A 22,492-nucleotide genomic window follows, 5' to 3' on the forward strand; every position below is an offset into this window, starting at 1 on the left:
CTATGACTGCATGAGTGGAGCATTACTGTTTTTTTGAACACAGAAATTGGAGCACTATCTTAAATGTAACGTGGAAGATCTGAAATGTCAACAAATCAAACACAAAGTGAAATACAATACACAAACTTTTAATGTATGAACTGACTGTCAGTTAAAACATTTGATAAATAGCAATTATTTATCATTTCGTCTTTAATAACTGAACGAATCATTTTTCATTGTGACATGAACTTTCCATGCCACATTAAAACCAAACCACATCAATGAAAAATGTCAAGAGGTGTTCTGCATTGCAGTGTTGTCCAGCAGGGGGCAACGTAGAGTCACAAATACCAAATACAAAGTACTGTCATTAGTTTTCATGAGGAGGTGAAAGGGAGCTTTTTCTTCTGAGGAGGAATTTAATTACTTATGACTGATTGATCGCAAGAAATTGATTGTGCTAAAGGTGACTGTAGAAACACACACTTTGGGTGCCAATACAGTACAAACACCCATGACTATTAGTGAGTAGTTAGGTGTTCACTTATGTGATGTATTACTAGTAACTGTACAATAATAACTTAGAACAGCACCTTTCAACTAAGAGAGAGTCATTAATTTGTTGAGTTTTATCAGTCATCCTTCTATTTCATTCTTAGCCACACACTGTGTGCTGCCTACTTCTGCCACAGAAAAGAATTATAAGCAGGAACAAATTTAGGGTATATCAGTGGACTAGCATAGCTACTAATGCTGTGAGATACAAAAAAGAAATCCTCATACAGCATGAAAACCTGGCCTATTTTAGCTGACTATTTTTTGTTTTTACATCTAAATACAGCATAATCCCCATTGGAATTAAGATTTTATGCAATGGGAAATATAATTGAAAAATAATGTTATTTGAGTACAAAATGAGCTCTGTCATGGGAAAATAGGTTAGCACTGCAAGGCATTATATAAGGATGATAAGAGAGAAGGGAAGAGGTTTCTTTCAGCACATTCACTAGACCCTGGTATCCAGACATGCATAGAGGTGGATATATGCTGGATTCACTCTGTTCCATAATCAGTTTTGTTACTATTCATCTGCATGCTCTGCTATCATTTAATACACAGCTTGTTTGAGGAACTTTATATGAGTATTTTGATCCTTGTTTTGCTTTCAAAAACTTTGAGAAAAGTTTGTGGGTAAATGTTACAGTCATTTATGTTCTGATGATACAACAAAGTACTAAATCTTAGGCATTATTTTTATTTTTTATTTTGTATTTTTTGGCATCTACAATGCATGTTCCTATAAAGAAAAAGAAAAAGGTAAAGCTACCTTTCATCTCCTTGTGAATTACTGTGCGCCAGGCAATGCTGGCCCCTGCTGGACAACACTGACATGCAACACACCTCTTTGTTTTCAGTAAATCCATGTCATAATGAAACGCAATTCATTCAGTTATTAAAAACAAATGGTGAAGTAATTGTCATTTAACAAATGTTTCCCATTTCATTATGAAAAAGTAATTAAATACATAAAAAGTAAATACAAATAACAATGTGTATTGTGTTTCATTTACGTCTGTGTTGGCTTTGTTGTCATTTAGTGTTACAAAATGATTGCAACTCAAAAAGAAAGAGAGAAATCATCTGCTGTTGGAGACTAGAGGATGAAGTTGAAAACTAACCAGAAGACTAGAAGTAACTAAAATCAGTTATTTTGTTTCTTTTCTATGTTTTAATCCTTTTTGAATAAAAACTGTATAAAGTACCAGCATACATTCAAACAGAATGTAAAAAAACTGTATTCACAATAAATTGCGATGAATTCTCATTAACCCTGTAGCTTCTCATTTCACTCAAAGTTTCGGTTTTATGACAAAAGTCTGTTTTAGTTCAATCGCAGCACTCTGATCAACCTGTTTTCAGTGAAAAACATCCAGTAAAGCACCTGCTCAGCACCAGCCAGCACAGACACCGACAGACTAGCTGGTGAACATAAGTGGAGCTTCAAGCAGCTGAAGAGCCAGGTATATTTCTCAGGAGTTGGTGGAGACAAAAACTAGAGCTAAAACCACTGAATACAGGAGTTCAATTCATTAGGTGGACACAGAGTCCTGGTTGTTCCAAACTTCCTCCATTTAAGAATTATGGACTCATTGTGCTCTTGGGAACCTTCAACGCAGCAGAAATGTTGCCATGAAGATGCCAAAATGTGAAATAAGTAGAGGATCAGAATACTTTCTGACTGCACTGTATCAACATCTTTCCCAGGAAACAGAAACATTCTTATTAAGTACTGAAACTTTACTATCTAATAAAACATGAGCATGGCTGCTACAACTTCCACAAAGTCTTCAGGATACGACCCCACAACAACCACACATGCTCAACATTTAATTGCAGACACGGGTTTACTTACATTACACTTACATGACAGTCACACAACAGTAATTTACAAAAACTAATTGATGACTGTGTGTTAGACATATCAATCTGTCTAATCTTTGTGGTTCTTGATAAGCAGTGGCAATGCAAATACGAATGCAGTGAAGTGACATTTAGTTCCTGACTGAGTTCTGAGGTCTCTCTGTTTCTGTGACTACTGGGGCAAAACAGGATTTATTGGAATGAATGGGAATCTTCTGACCAACTAAATCTGTCGTTCTGAGACCTGAGGTACATGATGAAACAAATTTTGCTGAGTCTGAGAGTATCACTTTATGCTGTCAGGGGCAGAAGCGTGCGCTAAACAAATTCGATCTCTTTAGCTTCACATCAGACCAAGGCCACAGATCTAACTATAGAGCAGTGTTGCATCAGTCTTGCTTCCATCCATTGATCTGCATTGATAGAAAGATGTTCATAATAATACTGACAAATATAAAGTGGACGTAATAAACTTGAAACTGAGCGTATCTCTGGTCAGGATGATCCATCCTGTCAGACTATGGGTAGTTTCTGCATATGACACATCAAGTCAACAGACCTGAAACTGCACTAATCACAAGCAGTAACTGTGAAATCTATGGTCTTTTAACCATGTCCTTTACTACCTGTCAGCAAGACATCAAATAACTGTTTCCTGTTGCAGATGCAGTTTAGCACTTTACAATAAACATGAGACAACAGGCTTTAGAGAAAATTCAATGCCACTTTTTGACAACTATTAAACAAAAAAAGAGCTCTGTGGCTATACTGACTGAGGTGGAAAATGAAGGTATTTGCCTCTGGTTCTACCATTGAATTTACAAGAAACAGAGTGACTGAGTCAGGGCCACAGAGCAGACAGCTGCAGACCACACCACCACAAACAACCCACCTCAGAGCAACAGTTGACTATAACAGAGTGGGATGGAAAACATATGCGGTGTGATCAGAGATATAAATGAGCGTACAAGTGTAGAAGAGAATAGCATGTTAACGCAAGGCTTCAGATGAGAACAGCGTAGGATAAGAGCAAGTGCAGCTTAGAACTCTTCAACTGAAACCACCATACAGTCAAACAGGAAGTCCCATCACAGCGAGTCGACAGCGCACTGAAACCTCCGCCGCTCACTTAATCCCCCACCACCCCGCTAACGTTAAACAGAGAAGCATTCCGTCTCCTGTCAGAAAGGCTAGGGGTCATTAACATAATGACTGGCTTTCATAAAGCCACACAGTGAAGCTATCGACAGCCATGCTATGAGGTGGTATGCTGCTTTAGAAAAAGTAAAGTTAGTATTATGTGTTCTCAGTTGCATGGAGGATATAAGGCCAGCTCACATCTGAAACTGTGGTCACATTGCTCTTTGATTTTCTATTCACTTTTAGACATGTGCTCGGAGCAGAGAGAGTAAATGCCTCAGAGAGAGTAAATGAGAAGTAAATGTCACCTCATGGAATCACTTGTACTGTTACACCTGTATTTGCTGCAGGGAATAAAGTGACTAAATGACACAAACACAGGTGAACTACAAGTCAGACCAACACCGGGGACACCGACTTAAGATAAAGATACCACAGCACGTTATGCCTTCTGAATGAGCATACGTGCCGCTGCCACTTGTGGCAGGAAGTAAGTGACTTTTTCCACAGACCACTTACTGACGTAGTTACATTTGGATGAGTGCACATAACATATGTGTCTTGAATGCAAATATTTTCCTCTGACTATCCAACTCAAGATGCATGAAGAGGATAAATAGGATAATATATGCTGTATGTACATACACACAGTGCATGCATAAATACTGAACATACAGAAATACATGATAAGGCAGGCTGTGACTATTATGCTCTATTTGTTTAAGACCCGACCAGAGCGGATGTACAGGCCAGCTTAGCTTTTTGTAGTCACATCGCATCATGTGTCATCTGATAAGTAAGAAGAAATGTCACTGCAGAAATGTCAAAGACATGTTTATGGTGGTACAGCAGAGTGCACTGACAAATAACTTCTAATGGTGTTAAATGTCCGGGTCACAGTTCCTCAGATTTCCATTAACTGTTAAAAATCAGTCTCAAAAATCTGATATGTTTTGTTATCATTTTTTAACATATCCTTGTTTACAGAGTGAGTGAGTGAAAATAGCTTTCCTCGCAGCTTAAGACCTCTCCTCTTTGCCTCTAAACAAACTCTAATATGAGCCTGTGGTGTTGTTCCCCGCTGTGCGTGTGTGTTGTTGTTATGTAAGAGCTGCCTTCTACAGTGATAATCCCCTACCATAACGGGGAAGAGTGAGGGAAACATGAGATAAGAGTAAACATTACCTGAGTGTGTATTTGCATGTCAACACAGCTAACGCGCTTTGTTTGGCTGAATCGCAACAGGAAAAAACACATATTTCAATCTGCATATAAAGGCAGGCAAACGTCTTCCTGTGTCTTATTTCCATAAATAGTCTTTCTATTGACGAGAGTGGGACTCCTTTTAAAGACAGAGCAGTGGCTGAAATGATGCTAGAAACAAAACATACAGGGATGAAGCAAGACTGAAGCTAAACAGAGGTGTGCTGTGTTTCTCAGGAGTCCACTGGTGTACTCATTTGACACTCTGGACCTCTGGAAAACTGTCACTTCCTGGAAAACGGCAGAGGCCTTTTCAACACACAACATGCACCAGTCTGAACTCGGGTCTTCGGGAGTTCAAACTTGATGGGGTTGAACAGGAAGTCCTAACCCCCTGAGAACAGAGGGATGTGGTACATGGCAGCATTGTTCTTGCTGACATCGGCAGGGCTCAGGTGATACATTTCGACACAACTGTGCACCTGCTGTGCGGCAAAATTGAAAATTGGTGGCATGAGGTTAACGAAGTTATAATGCCCCAGTTAGACATGAAACTGGTAAGCAGTGTACTAGGTAGTAAGTGTATTCATAAAACCCCAACTTCTCTGTTGTAATGTGTGTGAGTTCCTCTAAAATCTTCTCCATGTAGAGGTGCCCAATAAGAAACAGCAGCTTACTACGACCCATAGCTACAGCAACTGCCATGTCGTTGTTATGCAGCCTCTAGCAGCCATAGTAATAACGACAGGAGCAACTAAAAAGTTAGGTGACATAGTTTATAGAGCGCATTAGTACGAGGTTGGGGTGAATGGATGAGTCGACAGAACGCAGGACTTCCTGTCTGAAACCAAAGTCAACGTTGGCCATGATGACAAAGGTCCAGTACACCACTGTCAGTACACTCAGTTCTTACTCTTACTCGGTTATTATCATAACCATGGCAACAGAGGTCCGGCACGCCACCATAGAGACGCAATTTCCTGAGATGCTCCTGTGGGTTCTATCAGAGGGTGCAGACGAAGCTGCCAACAGTGATCGCTTTAGCCGTTTACACCTCGCTGTGGCTTTTTATCATTGGTCCAGTTAATGAGATGCATGACACGTGGAAGTAAGCTGCTGGTAAACCAAATGAGTCTGTTTCTACCCGTCAAGCTTACAATTTGACGCGGATGAGCTGAATACATCGTTAAACATGTAGCCATGAGTAATGGATTGGATGGAATACATCCGCCTATTGTGATGTAATGAGTCTTGAAATGTATGGGCAGATGGTGATATTCCTCACTTACTGATTAACTGCACTTTCCTTATGAATTTATACTTCAATATAGAGTGCTATTAACAAGAGAAACATTCTAAAGCACTGCTACCAGCCTTTAGAAGATGCAATGTCCATTACACCTCACAAAAAGTCAATGTTACACCAGACAGACAACACACTGGTGATTGTCCTATTCTCAGGAATAGTGTAACATGTCCTAAAGAGGACTGAACAGGAAAAACAACAGGATGTTGAATCAAAAGGGTTTGTCCCCTGGAGAGTATGACTGTGCAAAGCATATTTCATAGCATTCCATGTGTCTATATTAGGAAATATGTGCAATATTGACAATTTCTCTTGAGAGAGAGCAGGCCTGTGCTCACATTATTTTTGAATAATTTTGAATAATCGCACTCAGCTGGCAGTTTATGAGGCACACCTAGCTAAAACTAGGCAGCCTAACACAGCAGTCCTGCAATAAATCCCACCTTTGTGATGGTTATAATGTTCTGTTTATATTGCAACTGTTTGAGAGAGGTGCTGATTCGGCTGTAAGATCATTATGGAGGGTGCTACTTGTGGTGTTGTTGAACTGTATGGCGTATTGTGTTGTATATTCAATGATGTAAATGGAGTGGACAAAATAATAGAAACACCTGTCCATGTAATGCAATACAACTAAACAGCACCACAAACAGCAGCCTCCAAAAATGACCATTAAGTTGAATCAACACCTCTCTAAATTATAATTGTCATCTTCCAAAAAGTATATGATATCACTATGCTATGTTAACATTGGCTGAGGAACATCTAAATGTCATGGTTATGATAATAAACACATGATTAAAGTCAGTCAGGGTCATGCTTTAAGAAATGTTGACTGTTCATGGGAGACGAGAAACAAACAGGAGAGGACTTACTAAATGAATATGAAATAAATAATAATATCTGGTGATACTCAGTAAGGCACTGACAGCATATTTGCCATAAATCCTGGAAGCCAATGTATTTGATCAGTGTCTACAAGTCTGTGTCGCTGCCTAAAAGGGAATGTGGGATTGTTTTTGGACTAAAGGATAAAGAGGTTTTGTCAGTGTGTGACAGTGTGTGAAACTATCCAGAGCTCTACGCGGGTGGATTAAATATTTACATGAAAAATAGTAGCGTACTATGCAAATACACAAACACAAAGACTGTTCTACAGTAATGTGGTTTCCCTCTACTGGGGTGAGATCAAGCTTTCTAGCTATGTAAAGCAATGCAGTGAGAGCTGCAAGCTTTATTGTGTGGAGGGATGTAGATATGATTTGTTCCATACTGTCTGTAGAGAATCTCTCTCATGCTGCAATCCACTTTTCACTGACGTGATGCATGCCTCAACCTGCTACTTTTTACTTCCCAGAATACCATTCAGCAGCCTCTGTGTGTCCACAGAGATGTATTAACACAGCTGGGTCACACAGCGAGTCATTGCTGCTAATTTGCCTCGCTGGCAGTTGACAGGACACTTAACATGCCACACAAGCTCAATACTCATCATCTTTAAATCATGAAGGTGTATTATTTGCAAGAGCCTAGAAAGGCTCCTTTAATGTGTGAGGTGTCATTTTAGAGTTAATTTTATGGGCATGTGTGGTGGGGCATACAATGAGGAAGGAATTCAGGAAGAGAGAAAACGGTCTCAACTCTGGCTGGGTGAGCAACAATCAGAATGGGAATGAACAGGCTCTGCTGTCCATAATAATACATCAGACATCATTTCTGGTAATATATGGAAGAGTGCCTCTGACATACACTCAAACCTCATCAGGTCCTGGACATCCAGAAACATCTGACTTTACTTGGTACCTCTGCTCTTTTATCTGTAGTTTCAGGGTGTAGCATGGTACACACTTCTCCTTATACAACCACCCGCAGCACTGACCAGACCCAGGGGACTGTCTCTGCTCACATGGCTCCACCCTGGACTCGCTCGTTTGGCATGAAATTCAATCTCTTATACAGAGAACACATTTTACTCCTCACACTTGACATAAAAGCCTCAACAAAGTTCATCCACTTAACAGGATGAAACACTAAGCAGGTAACGTGCACCATGCAAAAACAAAACAAGCTCTTATTCCCATAAACGTGGTGTAAAAATGGTAATAAGAGGACAGGGACAGAGGGTTGGCTTTCATTAACTTTACTTATTACTAATGTGTATTCTCACTGAGTGGATTAATGAACTCCCATTATTATTGTTAGCATTTAAGTTAAAGAGCATTTTATCAATAGAATGTCACTGGGTAATATAATATTGTCTTTACTATTATTTTATCTCTTCTTCTCTTTGTTTACTGTATAATTTAAATTTAGCTATTTTTTTCTCACGTTTTGTTAAAACGCTTTGTATCTGTGAAGTGCTATACAAATAAAATTGTTATTAATATTATCATTATTATTATTAGGAAAGTTTTTTATGGATATATATATACAAAGGCTTAACATTCACTGACAGTGTGTTTCCTTTGTTTGAAATATTTCTGCTCCATTTGGTTAAATACTGAAAAAATGAAGTGACTTGAAGCCATGAGGGAGGACATGTTTATCTTATACAATAAATACTTCTCTCCAACACTATAATCTCTTCCTAACATTAAAAGAAATGTTTGGAGACAGACGTGCACCCTCCAAGTTTCAAACACCTGTTCTTTGTGCGCGCACCATCTATGCCAACCACCCTCATGTGACCACAAAACACCTCCTGGGCTGGAAAAAACAGTACTGCCAGAGAACATAACCAGCAATTGTGTTTCCTCCAAATGGCAAAAACTGTGTAGTATATAAATGTGATTTGTAGAGGAGCAGCAGAGGGAGGGAAGGCCTTGGGAACATGTTGGGTTAGGCTGTAGAGAACCTTCACCCTGTACAAGCAAAATTCAGTCTCATTAACAAGCTGGGAGACAATCAGGGTATGTGTCTACCAGGCCCACCTCTCTCTCTCTTTCTCTCTCTCTTCACATGCAGATATGTTTTCACTCTAAACAGTAGCCATCTCTCACGCTCTCATTACCGCTCCCTCTCTGTTATCAGTCCATGGCGACATGTTTTTAGTCGAAACATCTGCTTTTATGTCCGCCTAATAACAAACACACTTACAGTCGCTTGGGTAATCTCGCTCAGCCTGACCCCCAGCACCCCCTGTTTAAAGCTTTTTAAACAACACAGGCAGTAACAGGATGTATGACAACAAGTGATTTTTATGAACATGAATATGAGACTATGAAGTGCACACTAGAGGCACAACAAGAGAAAATACTTAACCTACTACTACCATTCTCATACATACTGACTGTTTTCCTTTTAATTCCACGTCTATAATTAATCAGTCATTTACTCACTCGCTCCATATTTGCTTGTCTTGGGCCCTATCCAAAGTGTAGAAAGGTTTACACCACCATCCTCCTTTCCAGTCTCCACTAAAAAAAAAATAAAACCTCTGGCTCTTTAGCTGCTGAATGTCCACCACCACTTTCACTTGTGTGTGTGTCTGCAGTCTGGTGCTGGACAGGTTGTGTACAGTGGGTTTACCAGCTGCCTGCTGCTTCTGGAGATCATGCTTTAAGAACAGCGGTAATCTCTGCTGTCTAAAAACGTTTACAAGCATTCAGTCTACTCTGTCCTGCTGTTATTACACACATATCAGCTGGCCACAACCCCTTGACCTGTGCGTGGATTCACTTCTTTTGATGTGTTGTGATGTTTAACCCCCGAGGGGCTGGGGCTTGTGGGAAATGGTGTTCATAAAAGGCTCTTAAAGATAGAAATATTGTATAAAATACAACATTAGACAATTTCTAAAAAGCTACATTCTTATCTGGACATATAAAGCAAGCCACACAAGATATGCTGAGAATAGCTCTGCTGGTGTATTTTTAATTATTGTTGCAAATGATTTTTTTTGGATTTGGATGTTGGAACAAGACCTGTAAGTCCTGGCCTCACTTTGGCTCTCTATATTAATTAAACTCACTTTATATGTTGTATCTTATTAGTTAGCACGGTACCCATCCATATGCCCAAGAGGACTTCGGATTATTAAAAAAAGACTGCAGTATCTCAGCTAAACTGTCTCACACTCTAATCCTGCCCCCCACCCATTACAACATTAGACACACATCTATCTGGACAATCACTGCCACTGTCACACATTTGCACTCTACACTTTACATTTATATTATAAGTATATTTATGTTCCTTGTACATACAGTATTTGCTTTTTGCTCTTTTCTCCTTACTCTTACTTCTACTTTTCTATCAGTCTTCATTTACTATCTCAGTTTGTTTTAGCACCAATATACCAAGACAAATTCCTCGTATGTGCAAACTTACTTGGCAATAAAGTCTAATTCTAAATGCTTGTTTGGCCATGATAGAATTAGAATGCCCAGGCGATCTATTGGACTCTCCCTGCTAACATGCTAAGACACTTAAAAACAATAGTTACTGTTTCATATTGGGAAACACTGATGTCTTTTGATTGACATTTCTTGATAAAGGACGAGTGACAAGTTTGTTTGAGACATTACATTAAGAATCTTCCGATGCTAGAACTCCTCCTATAACGGAGTCAGCTACCGGGAATAGAACCTAAACTTTTCCCTTAAGTTCCCTTATATCAGCTGGTTATGCCCTCCTTTATGTCTGAGTTGACTGAAAACTAGGAAGAACACAGCACTGCATCAGCCCACTAACAATGCCACACTAACTTAGTTGCTGGGTTGTAAACTAAACTGTTTTACTTTTCATAACCCAACGCAACAACCAAAACTGCAAGTCACTTCTACCACTGTGTGAAATTAATCCTTGCTATATTTAGCATTTTTTTTTGACAGTTATATAAAGTCTATGTAACATACTTTATCCTGATGAATATTCTAACAAAATAAAGAATAAATTAGGAGCCAACCTGAAAAAGGAGGGGGAAACTATCCATCCATGCTTCCACTCCTCTTTCTCATCTATCTATCTGCCGAGCTCACACTAAATCCTGGTGTATAGTGGCGGCTAATGGGGAACAGAGAAGGAGAAAGAGAGACACAGAGGGAGGGGTGAGAGGCATTGCCAGTGTAGTGGGAGGAAGAGAGAGAGAAAGTGGGTGTGGCTCAAAGAGAAAGAGAGAGAGAGAGAGAGAGAGAGCAAGCCTCAGAGAGGACTAAAATAACTTGGTGTACTTCCTTGACAAACTGAGTGCAAAACTGTCTGATAAATATTCACACACAAACACGTGCATGCCCACATACACACACACACACACACACAGACACAGACACACACTGAAACTCAAACCTCAAACGCACTGTGAGGTGGAAACAGAACAGGCCTGGGAAAGTGTGATTGTGACATTACACAATGAGTTCAGTTGCATTTCCTTTACTGCATACTGTTTGTGAGTAATTTAAGAGTGAATTACAGAAACTACATGTGTTTATTACAGATAGTCATTATTATGCAATTCATTTTGCCAATTTTGTTAATCTCCAAAACTTTTTATTGTCATATTTTTTCATGAGCATAAACACTGAACCACCACAAACTCCATTTATCCTGGATCAGTGTGTTTATACTGTGTTCATACTGGGGGACATTTGGTTGAATAAAAAAGAAGTGAAAGCTAAAATTGATCAGCACTAGGTAACTGTGACTGGTAAATTTAGCATTTGAAGTTTGGGGGAAAATGTGTTATAATCATTATTGTAATTGTGAACTTACTTATCATAATATGGGTGAAAAACAATACATTATATTACAGCCAACATATTTCTTTTCTTAAAGTTTCTCATTAAACATTACAGATTAGCCATGTTTGACCCACATCCATGTGTCACATCATGACTGCTTGGATTACAATAGAAGGTCTATATAGCTGAGCCCTTAGGAAAGGGAGAAAGGTATGTTTGTTTTCTACGCCAGCGTACCTTTTAGAAGCTGCTGCACATGCCTGCTTGGAGCACATTTTGAAAAGGATGAAATATTTCTCCCTTATTTCAGATTGTACAAAGAAGTAGAAGACATACATTTAACAAATAAATTCCTGGAGTATGGGTGTAGCTGTCTACACACCTGTAAACTGAGCACACCTACATCTTCATCTTCACATCATAATAATGTTTTTTAGTGAGTGAAACTACAGTTTGATTTTACATTGCACAGTAATAATAAGATATATGGGCTGTAACATAATGCATGGCTTATCACCCTGTGTTACCCTTAAATTACACAGCAAGGCAGCTAACATGTATTTTCCCCACACTTCAATTTAGGTTCCCAGGACAGCATCTTGTACGCAGAACTTTAAAAAGTATTATTTTTGTATTTATTTCTCAATAAGAAATAAAAAACATAAACAACCATTAAAAATCCATATGTTTATTTATCCCCTAATTTAAAAATGTAAAATTGATTCTCTCTCATTCCTTATAGTCTTGATTTCTTCAACCGTATCAGGAAGAACTGGTAAATATTATAGTGGTCACAATATTCAAAAAAAAAAAAAATAATAATAATCCTGAGAGAATAACAAGCAAGTGCATCATTTTCCCACATTATTTCACAAATGTATCTTCTTGATTATGTAGACCATAAATGCAGGCTTTGAGTTTTATTTAATCAGTGATGAGTGGGCCTCCTCTGACACACAAAGTCAAAGAGTGTCACCAATGTATCATGCAAACGCTACACAACACCCTCTGCCTTACAAACAGGCACCCGACAAACCAAATTAGCCACTAGTGCTGCACCATGATCTATTTCTCTCCACCCATGACCGCTGACAATTGTTTACTGGAGTGTCTAGCCAAGCTGGAGGCACAACTGTCATCGTTGTCTCTGTTGGCATGACAACTGTGGCCCCTGTTGCCGTGGGAATCATGTCCCCTGTTCACATGATGACCAGCGACCCACTGGCAAGGTTATTCACACACACAGACACACACACACAAATATAATCCGTGTCCTGGCCTGACTCACCGGCACAGCAAGAAATAGCACTGCAGGAAAAACCCAGATTCTTTTCCAAACGTGTGATAGGATAGGTGGCCTCTTGGCTTTGTTATCTCATGTCTGTGGATGTAAATTCACTAGAAATGAGCGTGGCAGCATGTGTGAGATGCTTTGGGTTGAGGTTACAAGTTAGAGTAAAGGTTAGGGGTAGGCATTCAGTTATGATGAGTGTGGTTAAGACAAGGGGCTAGGGAATGTATCATGTCAATGACACAAAGGTGTGTGTGTGTGTGTGTGTGTGTGTGTGTGTTACTACAGGTGTGGGCTGTCTCAGTATGACTTGCATTTACATCTGTTCATATCAGGGCAGAAGGCTGAGTTTCAGCCAACGGCTCCACCTGCTGGTCAATAATAAGTACTGCACTGGTGCAGGACCAATCTTTTTAAACCATTATACTTTGGATCTTGTTTTCACTCATTCCATCTTACCTCCTGGAGAAAAGCTTGAGTCCGGTGAAAGACTTGGAGCAGCCGGTCAGCATCTCCTTCTCCTCCTCCACACAGACTGGGGGTGGCGAAGTGGAGGATGGAGGGAGGGTGGAGGAAGAGGGCAGAGAGGAATTAGAGGAGGAGGATGCAGAGCTGAAATCTCCATCGTCTCCTTTTAGGCTTAGTAACCCATCTCCTTCCCCATGTCTTTCTGTCTCTAAACTTTTTTCTTCAGTTGTGCCACCGCAGGTCTCCAGTTCAGCCCCATGTCCCAGATCAGCATCTACTCCCAAGTCCAGATCCATGACAGACAGTATGTTCAGTTCCAGTGGTCTCATGCCCTGTCACATTTTGGCAGGATAAGCCACAGCTCCCGGAATTCTGGCTTGGTTCTTCCAAAATTCGCAATATTCTTAGGAAGGAGAGTCCTAATGTGGCTGAAGTTCTGAATACTCCTGTGTAGTCCAAGCAATCCCGGAGGAGGACTCCAAATGTTCTTTTAAGTATTCCAAATATTCCCCAAGTGTTTAAAGGAATGCCATGTGGAGTAGCAGTTGCAATCCTCCTGCCCTGTGGTCCCAAAGATTTTCTACAAAACCAACAGGCTACAAATGGAATCTTCTTTAAAATGTATCAAACTCGCCAACTGTCTCAGATACTTTGGTCAGATACAGGTCAAGGTTCTCTGAGCTCAGCTGGTCAGAGTCACACAGTGGCTATAGCAATAGGACCGCACTTTACAACCATAGATACTATATTTAAAGTAGAATGAGACCACTAAAATAAATGTATTCTGCTCCAGGAGTAACAACAGCACAAACTTTAAGGTTAAAGTAATGAAGGTGTAGAAGTTACTGTCCACCACATATAATAAATGAACAATTATGTTTAAACAAAGTAGTACTAGAACTCAAATGTAGTAGAAGTATTACATGCAGTAATATAACTACAATGAATTGTTACTACACTAGACTGCTCTAGGACTTCAAACATGGCTACCCTGCAGAGGCTGCAAAGTCAATAATCCACATGCCAAAGGTCTTTTACAAGACACACAAGGTGTGTGACTGTGTGTGTGTGTGTGTGTGTGTGTAGAGAGAGGGATTAGTGTTGAGTCCTGAGGGAGAGATAATCCCTCCCAGCATTCCCCTCCACGTCTCCACTCAGTACTCGTGCTGTCAGCAGCAGCAGTATCAGTATCAGTGCAGTAGTAGTCCAGTGTTCATGTGACTGTCAGTCTGTCTTCTCTTTCTTCTTTGCTTGTTCTGCTTTGTTCTCAGATTTCACTCTGTCTTTCTCCACCTTCTCCTCTCCTTCTGGTCCCTTCCTTGTGAATTCAGATTGTTTCCCTCCTTCTCCTCTTCCTCCTCTTCTTCTTCAGTTTCTTGCTGAGTTTAAACACCCTCCATGTGGGGCAGACGCTGTCACACACGCACACACAGCTGAGTTGCACACTGCTTACACACACACTTCCATAAACACACTCTGATCTTCTACTACCCGCCCGGCTAAAACCAGGAAGTAGATAATGACAACAATCAGGGCCTTAGCTCTTAGCTGCCCTGTCCCATGCCTGACTGAAAATCTCTCTGACTTAACTGCTGTTCACGTCTGACTGATTGTGGCTGAATAAGTCCACACTCCTGTCCTCAGCCAAGCAAGTGAGGACAGCAATAAGGAGATGAAATGAATGGAGATGACTTTGACTTCAGTTGGTCATCATACACAGTGAGTTTATCACATGAATAAGAATCTATCTCATCCAGAAAACATGTACATTAACTGTTATTTCCTTTCTTTAACATAGTTTTATGACCTCTGACTACTGGACAATGCAGTTACATGTTCATGCAGAACACTGCAGAACATCAGACCTCAAAAAGAAAAAATATAATTAGAGATCTTTGAGTGTATCTGACATAGTTAGACGAAAAGGTAAAGTCTACACGTCAGCTACATCTGCAAATGTTAGCTTCATCTGTCCTCTGACGTGATGTTTGGATTGACAGTGTTTCACAGACACCAGCATGTGAAATTAAAAGAAAAGTGCTGTGCACATTCACATTCTTGTTAGGTCTCAGAGGGTTCAGAGCTGTTCCTCAGTGTAATCAAATCACGTTTTGGGCTGTCTGGCTGACATTTTGATGGCTGGAACCATAATTCTGCAGACTTTGCTCAACAGGGTAACCCACAATACATATCACTGTGACAAATAAATGACATACAGCTGTCCTCCACCTTCACTCAAGCAAAAGCATTAGCACATTAAGGACATACATGTGTTTTTCCATCTCTCTAGTTTCTGACTTTCTGTGGTTATCAGCTTCCAAGCTCACTGGTTTCTACTGAGCATCTTTAAAAACACCTCATAAATATGTAGACTCCTACAACATGAATTTCCTGAAACAGCTGCTCAGTGTAGTCTTACAGACATTACTCAGTTGGCTTTGTTGGAGGCTATTGTCACCGGCAGATTAATCACATTTGGTGCTCTGGTGAGTATTTGGGGCAGCGGGACGGTTTGTGTGGGACTAAGTTGACGCAAGCTACTGTGTGTGTGCTCATGGTGATGAAGGAACATGTCACCCAGTGCAATAGTGTGACTCAGTGATGTGTTTTCAATAGTTTCTGGAACACAATGGAGCTCTATGGAATAGAAGAATATAATATATCAGGCTTTGAATAGACACAAAGTACTGAAAATGAATATCATCAGACGTGCTCTTTAAAAATTCATACAATGAATTAAATAAAAGTTGCTCTGATGTGACTGTTTAATCAGATACGTTTCAAATTTAGGATCACATGCAAAAGTGGTCAAATTAGAATTAATATTGTGATCCAATGTGAGCTGAATAATACGTATTCATTAAATTCTAATTATTTTTAAATGGGAAAAAAAATCATATGGGCCTCTTTAGTCACAGCATCAACAACACACACTCACTCACACAACACTAAGCCCTTCTTAATGTACTACTGTTGATGACCACATGAGGGTGCTGTCTGATAAACAGACAAGTACAGTCCACAACTATAAGATTTAATATCCAGTAACAGGATATATAATTGAGTATAATCATAATAATGATGATAAGTAGCAGGGGAATATAGCAAGTCCAGGACTTCAGAAGCAAATTCACCATCATCAAGTATGGAACAACAGAGGTCTAAACCAGCACAGTTGGTTTAGACCTTGTAAGTATTGTATTGTTAATAGTGATGTATCAATGTGTAAGAAACATGTTAATCTTGCAGCTGATGGAGGTGGTGCTATGTTTAAGTACTTAATGTGCTGGTGAATATTTAAGTCTTTAACTGTGCTGATCATATGTTTTGCATGGAAAATCTTAACCCTCAAAGTGAGTACAAGTATAGAGAATAATGGAATACTTAAGTGAAGTACTCAAATTCTTACTAACCAAAGTACTTGAGTAAATGTTGTTAGTTACATTGCACCACAAAATTTTATTCCCATCGAGACACCTAATCAAATGAATAACAAAGCGTGGTCCAATCAAGGAGCATGAGTGAATTAAGTTCTGGGCCATGATTACAGCTGTCCATTTACATGCTTCATAATCTGACTGTAAGGTCCATGATCTAACACCAGACAACCAGAAAGATAATTTCTGGCAATTGTCAAGAGGATGTCTGTGAGATAAGTAAACTGCACAAGCCCCTAAATTAAAAAGTGTTGTCTGATTTCTCCAAGTTTTGGTTTAGGTTTAAGTACAAATAAACTTGGCTTGGGTTGGGCTAAGAGCATGGTTTGAGCAAAAATGACTTTGTTAGGGTTTGAGAACCTTTGTTGTCATTGTTATGGTGATAAACACTTGGTTATGATTAGGGAACTATCATTAAAAGAAACCACCAAACAAACGGTCTTGAGGTTTCAAGTCACAAGGTTTGTTGAATCGTCTGTCTGTCCAACTTCCCTCCTCTGTGGCATTCTGATAAAACCAATGATGCTATCGTTTTTCATGGGAAGACGAGTCTTAAACTGGCTAGGATACTTGCTGGAATATTGCATACTGACACTGAACACTGACACTGGAATGGGAAAAAGCAGATTAACAGATTAATTCTGGCAGTATTTATTCCTGCCAGTTCATCAAAGGTTCTTACACTGAGACAGTTTGTGCACACAGACAGCTAGGTTATTGAACTTTACCAGGGACATTTTTGTCCTGAATTTGACCTCTCAGGTAGGTGTGTAATCCTAGACTGTGTACTTTCCAAAGCAAATTACATAAATTCCATGGTTGGTTTCAGGTGTTGAGTCAGAGATGACTAAGTTAATGTTAGAGGTGGTCAGCTTCTGAGTTGGTGCTTGTTGTGTGGTAGCATTTTTACAGATATTTACAAGAACAAGGTTTCAGCAAAAAATGCGAAGGATGTGTGAATTTGCATTCTCTCTATGGCAGAATCACAAATTCCTACAGGAACTACTAAAAATAGACTGCTTAACTGTACCCTGCCCTGACTGTTATATAAAAATATTTGTTTTTATTTAGCAATTAAATATCTCTATACTGTGTGCAGGAGCAGGAATAAAAGCAGAGCAGAATGAAAGGAAAGCTCTTCTTGTTGTTATGGAGCAATGTGATTATGGTTTCAGTCCCCTTGACAGACAGAGCACATCTTAGTACTGTTATGCTATATCCACACACACACACACACACACACACACACACACCTGCTCCTCTTTTCTCTGTTATCACTGTTCCCTCTCATCCGTCGCCCACTCTGTATTTCCATGACAAATAAAATGCCACTCGACAGCACGACACACAATTCAGAGAGATCCTTTTAACTTACCAACACCCACAGCTGACCCATTTTCTCTGTGTCTCTATAACGAAGGACTGATTAGAAATTCTAACATTAATCCTAAACCTGACCCCAACGCAGACACTGTTCCTGATGAGTTGCAGAAAACAGTTCACAGCATTATTACGCCTTTTTTCTCTCTTTCATAGTGTTGTAGGGACATTTACATCTAATAACACGATGAATATCACAGCTGCAGATAACGTGAAATCACTTACACTGACTGACTGTGTTGCTGCCACAGTATAACAAACTTCACTCGATCTATGTTGTATCATGCAGAATAATGATTGATATTTTAATCAATGCACATAACAAAACTCTTCCAACTCAGCATACCACTCCGCTACTGATCTATGTTGTATCATGGCCAGAACATATCAGACTGACTTGGAGGAGGGATAGAAAAGTATTTAAATCAAAATGCAAACCACTGAACAAATATTGAACTATTCAATATCTCACTGAATGTGTATGTTTGTATGAGATATTATAGTTTCCAGCACTCAATATTTAAGAGTGAGCTGACAAAGAGCATCCCATTTAAGGCTGTTGGTTAATCAGACTAATAACTCCATTACCATTGTACCGTACTACCATTGCAAAGCATGAATGCGTCGCATAAATGCAGCCATTTGCCACGTTAATACTTGACTATACTCTACACAATCGTTTCTGCTCTGTCACATCATGTTCATGCAATTCTGGCTTAAGAGTCCAGCAGACTGAATGTTCACTGCGATGAGTATGTAAAAGACTAAGAGAGAGGATGATGAATCACCAGTACAGATCTGCATCATCTGTTTGCTGACTGTGTCAGCTCCATCTGTGGAAAACCTAATGTACTTATGTTTGTGCCAACAAGTCAGGATGAATTTTTAAATGTGGTCAGCAAAACAAAAACATGGAGTCTTAAATTCTAAATTTAATGGTAAGTTCCCACTAATGTGTTGCACTGCGCTTTGGTTTCACTTCTGTCTAGTTCATCCTTAACCAGATCTATGGGCTAAAAATAAAGTCTAGTATAGGGGTGGATGGATGGTCAATGGGTCAACGAAACTCAGGACTTTCACCCAGCAGACCACTGTTCAGTTCCTGTTTGTGAACCCAGTGGTTGTTGTTTCTTTAATCCATGACCAGTTTTATCCCAAACCCCCATCTTTTCCTGAACCTAACAAAGTACTTAATATGTCTAAACACAACTAAACTGCAACTCTTTCTAAAGTAGTAGTAGTTTACTGCTGACCTTTGCACCATTTAAGGTTAATAGAAAATAATGGAAAAATGGGAGTGACCTAAACATTTGACCAGTGGTGTATGTTTCTAACAACGCTGAGAATGCTGCAGGAATCAAACCTATAAACAACTTATTACCATGCCATTGTCCATTATGTTGTTTTTAACCGTGTCCCCATCTGCTCTCCACTGTGGGGTACACACAGCAGTGGGGCAGTGAGTAACCTACATACACTATTGACCCTGCAAACTGGCAGCTAATTCTAACTAGGTTTTGTTTCAGTTGGCTGCTAAATGTAGCAGCCAGCAGGACTGGAGAGGAACAGTGCTTTCACTGTGACCAGCTGTATGTGTAGCTTTATCAAAGACTCATGTTTAACGTCACTGCTAAACAGTGTATGATAGTGCTGTAGGCTTATGAACGTGTCTTATCTACCTTCTAGCAGCTTGGTTGCCAATTTATTCCCATTATAACTTTCATTTCATTTTGTTATTACCTTACTTTACTCTACTTTATTTCATCTTCATCTTATTTTTATTGTATATGTAAATTGGAGCACTGAAACTCAACAATTTCCCACAAGGGATAAATAAAGTATTTCTGACTCCGATTCTGGTTTATAACAGGGGTCCTCAAAATCGAGACCTGTTGACCAAATCTGGCCTCCCATCTGAAGGATTTAACTCTATAAAATTCTGATATTGTTCTTTACTGGCCTAAATCAGTTGGGTTAAACTTGCCTGTATAAATATACTGTGAAATCTATTCTAATGCCAGTGAAAACAAACTTAATTTCTCATATAAAACTAATATTTTGAGACATACAAACTGACAGTGTGCCTCATTGTTGCACCAGGCTTTTTGCTAGATCACAGTATGAGAGAACAGACAGTCCCTGGTGCAGAGATGTAGTTAACGCCTTATTAATATCATCGCTTTTGAAAGCACCGAAGACACAGTCGGTCTGGCGGTGGCCAACATGGAGAACTGTGGAAATCTGTGAAGTGTGAACTTAACACTGCTGAGCCTCAAGACATCAGCAGGAGCCTGAGTTAATGAGATTCACCTTATTAATTCCCCCATAACATTATTTCCTTACAGTATATTCACCCAACAGACCATTAGTGCTCAGCATACTATTCACTAATTACTTGCATCATTTGCACATAATATCCTTTGTGCAAAGATGGGATTTCAGCCACATGAAGGCACTGGAGGAAAGCTCATGACCAGAATCAGATCATCATTATCTGGTGTTCAGTGAGTTTCCTGGTATTCTGCTAATTTCATTTCATTCCCTGTGTACAAGAGAAACCATTGCCCTAAAGTGACCTAAAGGACAGACGAGAGGGTCAACAAAAGCCTCAGGAGAAATCAAGATCTGTGGAAATTTGTTTTAAATTTAGGCCAGCAGTCATGAGGACACCAGTGCTCTGTTCTAAAACACTGGATGTAACAGACCAACACAAAGTCCAGAGATGCACATTAGGGGATGTCACTGTCACCGGCTGCTCGGCAATTGTGGTGTCAATAGGTTTTCCACTGTCACCTGCTCAGATCAGGTCATTAGTTCACTGTGAACACCACAACTGTGTTTTGTGTTACTTCCAAACTGGCAGAGATACATACACAGAAATCTCCCAAAAATAACACAAACCCTCTTTCAAGAACCTCATGGAGTGATGCAGGGATGACGTATTTTTGTACGCCAATCCAGAAGTTAGCATCACTGTGGTTCCCTTAATAAAAAGCCACTGGCAGTTTTCCAAAATAAGCTCTGTGTCCAGCAAAAGTTTGTGATACTTAAACGTATATAAACACAACAAAGCTGTAAAGTTGTGTTAAAACCACAGACCTTAATTCAGGCATCTGACCAAAACCCATTAAAAAAACCCACTGACTTTGAGACAAGGGAAGCGGGTGGTTTTAGGACTCATTCCTGCACCACTCTGTTGGATGCTATGATAGAATTCCATTAGGACAGGAGGAGAATACATCTTTACACACAAACATTTATGGTTATGGTTGATTTACAGTTTCCAATCCACCAAAACTTTAGCCAAGATTTGAGACATGTTGGACACAGATCATGACTGTCTAATTACAAATGAGATTCACCTCACTATTTCTGCTTTGTGAATTCGCAAGTAACTCAATGGCAGAGAGACCATAGAGACTTAACTCAGACATGCCTGTTCCCTGACATTGCACAGCTTCCTCCACTGATGGTAGCTAATCATCAACCCCGAAAAACTGAAATTAACTTCTTGTTCTTCTTTCTATTATTTTTATTAGGACTAGCTTAGTTTAACCTAGGTGTACCCAATAAACTGGCAACTGAATGTAGAGGAACTCATTTGCTAATATAATTGGACAAACAATATGTACTACTGATAGAAATGTCTTTTGGCTTATTTACAAGCAGTGATCACCTTCTTCATAAAAAAGGCAGAGCTGCTGCATCTGCATTGAGAGGTACACTACATGTACACTGAAAACTACACAAAGTCTGTAAACAAGAGGAGTTTGCTCAGTTTTGGATTGGTGGGTTACATCTTCCAAGTTCCTGTCTGTTCTTTTGGCTGTTTATCTTTGCCATCTGTGCTTGCTTCCATCTGGTGTACTGATGTGCTACATTATGCAACTTTTTTGGCTTGAGGCAAAAAGTGCATTGTTCTTCTCCTCCCACTCCCAGTTGGTCACGTTAATGCATTAACACATGTCAGTCATGATCAGCAGAGGGATCATCTGTGTCTCGCCCGAAGGACAAGGTGAAACCACCACAGATAATAAAGTGTCAGATAGCAAACAGACAATAAAGGTTTCAATAAAAAGATTCATTACCTGCCTGCTCCCTGTATTTACCTTTTTTTCTGTTGCCTGCCTGTAAGCCTGGTCCTCATCATTTATCCTATTAACGTCACTTCACTGCACCAACCTGC

At 39.7% G+C, this 22,492-nt stretch overlaps 1 protein-coding gene across 4 annotated transcripts in view; it reads right to left on the reverse strand.

The window, feature by feature from the left end:
• Positions 1–11,145, reverse strand: part of LOC108902539 (diacylglycerol kinase zeta) — a 78,087-nt gene extending 66,942 nt beyond the window's left edge. For 3 of the 4 annotated variants that reach the window (XM_018704452.2, XM_018704451.2, XM_018704449.2), the window contains exon 1: positions 10,959–11,145. The gene's annotated coding sequence lies outside the window, so the exon portion shown is untranslated. The remainder of the gene's footprint in view (positions 1–10,958) is intronic. The other variant, XM_018704453.2, reaches the window with a different exon arrangement.
• Positions 11,146–22,492: the final 11,347 nt, after the last annotated feature.

Source organism: Lates calcarifer, linkage group LG7_2, assembly GCF_001640805.2.
Source record: "Lates calcarifer isolate ASB-BC8 linkage group LG7_2, TLL_Latcal_v3, whole genome shotgun sequence".
In the NCBI taxonomy this organism is placed as follows: Eukaryota; Metazoa; Chordata; class Actinopteri; family Centropomidae; genus Lates; species Lates calcarifer.